Source organism: Lupinus angustifolius, chromosome LG14, assembly GCF_001865875.1.
Source record: "Lupinus angustifolius cultivar Tanjil chromosome LG14, LupAngTanjil_v1.0, whole genome shotgun sequence".
NCBI lineage: Eukaryota > Viridiplantae > Streptophyta > Magnoliopsida > Fabales > Fabaceae > Lupinus > Lupinus angustifolius.
In genome coordinates, this window is record NC_032022.1 from 9,304,506 (window position 1) to 9,307,304 (window position 2,799).

Sequence of the window (2,799 nt, forward strand, 5' to 3'; positions counted from 1 at the left end):
AATTATGAAGGATATGACGATTGATGTGGCTAAGATAATTGTGACGGAAATATACAAAGCAATCGTCAAAGGAGGCAAGAAGGGATGTTTGGGATTCACATTATTGATCACCGAACTCTGTGCTCAGCAAGGGGTTCAGGTTAGCAGAACTGAGAAGATAAAACCTCTTATCACCATGCAGTAAACCTGTCAGAACTGCAAAGAGGAGACTGGGGTACACCAGGGTGATAGTTCTCATCATCTACAGTCACCTCCACAGCCGTCATTCCCACCTCAGCATCCACAGATGCCTCATTCGACACCTTATCAGGGAACCACTCAAGAGTAGCTTCACTAGCTCACATTGCATATGGAGCATATAGAGCTCCAAAATGACATCTAGTGACAAGGGCAAGTGTATCAGCAACAAGGGTTGTATGCTGTTTTCCAGCATTTGAGTCCAGGGAACCAATTCTGGGGTTCTGCGAACACTTTCACCCAACAGTTTCCTTGGCCTGGGGTCAGGCCTATCTTTCCGGAGGGGCAGGACCTTCTAGAACCACTGGATATGGTACTACTAGAGATGGTACAACTGCAGAGGGTGATGATTATGAAGATGATGATATGGAGTTCATACTCTGATGAGCCTTTGGTCTAAAACTGGTTCCTATGTACTTATTTTGTTATTTATGCTTCGTAATTTAGGATGTAGGTTTAGGTTGTATGTTTAGGATGTATGTTTAGGATCAATGTGTAGGATGTAAGTGTAGGATGCATGTTTAGGAGGTAGGTGTAGTTTCAGTATGTACTTTGTGTTTTGTTGTTTGCTGTTTAAGTTAAGTAACAAATGTAGTCGATGAAAATGTATCTAGTTTAAATGTGTTTGTTGAGTTCAATTGTGCTAGAGACATATGAATTGAAATGCAATATAAGACTCTGTGATTGAGATTGATTGGGGTTCTTAGTTTGACTGTTTTTGGGATGTGGATGTTGATTCAGACACTGATTGAATAGGTTGAATAATGACTAGTTAGTCAAAGGACAAAAACTTACAGTCGGGTGAGTGAGTGCACCCCAAACACAGATGAGTGTCTTCACTGGATCTCACTAATGAACTTTGCCTGATTTTTTATTGCCATTAAGCATGGAATAACATGGAAATGACTAAGGCTTAGTTTAGGATGGTTGAACTACAACCAGAAAACCTACCTGGATAAATCATGAACCATTTTTGCTAGCCCCTTTGAGCTGAAATAATAATTTTGTGTGTGTGTAAATTATGCACCTAAGCCACATTGAAATGTATCAATTCACATAAATTTTGAGAGAGATCATTAGTGCATATGAGTCTTGGCGCGCAATGGGAATTAAGTTTGTGAATATGAAGGTAGTGAAATAAAAAAGACCCATTCTTCAACCATGCGTTTAAATGGTAAAGCATGTAGCAAAGGAAAGAAAGAAAGAAGTCAAAAATAAATCATGCAAGAAAATAGTCGGTTGAAGAAGGAAAATTAGATGGTTTATGGAAAAGAGCATGGTACAACAAAATGGGAAAAGGAACACGGGAAGGAAAGTATGCACTAGTGGTCTACCTCCCTTTTTGAATCCTAGAAAAACCAATATTTTTTGTAGCCAGGCCTCATTACAACCCTGATGAAGTCCTTAAGATCCATTATTGAACTTGTGTTTATGGCTTGAACTGAAAGGCAAAGTCAAATTGTTCTAGGTCCAGCAAAGAGATGAGAGAAACACATAACCTGGGAGATTGAGAGAGTTCCTTTGATAGAACTGAGTAGTTATTCTTGCTATTTTGTTTGAACTTAAAATGTATGTGCATTCTGTTATTAGTTGGAACTTGGTCCACTATGATTGATCATGAAACAGGTCTCTATGAACAAGTAAGTGAATCTAGTCGATGTCATGATTGGATGAATAATTGTTTTGAAAACCAGATGTATTGAATTGATTTATATTGTGTTACTTTGCTTGAGGACAAGCAAGATTCTAGGTTGGGGAAAATTTGTTAAGTGCCAAAATGTTAATGAAATGTATATGATTTTGGGGCACTTTGTGTGGATTTATGATGTAAGTGCATACAATTTCCAATAATCTAGTAATCTTGTATTCTTTAGGAATTTAATTATGTGTTGTTGTTTGCAGGTTAAGAATGGATGAATAAAGGAGGAAAAAAGATAAGAATAAGTTTCTGAACAGCGCAAGCCTCGCCCAAGCGAGGTAATGGTCGCTCAAGCCATAATTCAGAGGAAAATCATCAGAAAACACTGGTACTCCTCGCCCAGGCAAGGGACTGTCACCGAGGCGCCATTTCAAGACCAAAAAGCTGATACTCACCTTTTCTCCCTCGCCCAAGGGAGGGAGCCTCACCCAATCGAGGTGTTCAGGTGTGGAAAGTCATCTTATCTCGCCCAGGCGAGGTGTTCAGGCGTGGATAGGCATATTCTCTCGCTCAAGCGAGGATCTCTAGCTTGAGCGAGAAAGTAGTAGTTAATGCCTGATATAGGCAGTTCTGGAAAGAAAAGGTGGCATTGAAACACTTCTGAAATACTTTGGAACACGAAAATAGAGGAAATTAGGATAGAAATCGTGGAAACGATTCTATTTCACATTATTCCTTGAATAACTTCATGATCAGAGTGTTGTAATGGCAAGGATGAGTGGCTAGTTCTTCGTTGTTAGGATTTGAAATGTAATCTTCTTACCTTGTACTCCTCGATTCAATTCTAATGTAATTGTTATTTGATTTTGGGAACTTTATCTCATTCTTAATGCATGAGTTTAATTAGCTATTGAATTCTTGTT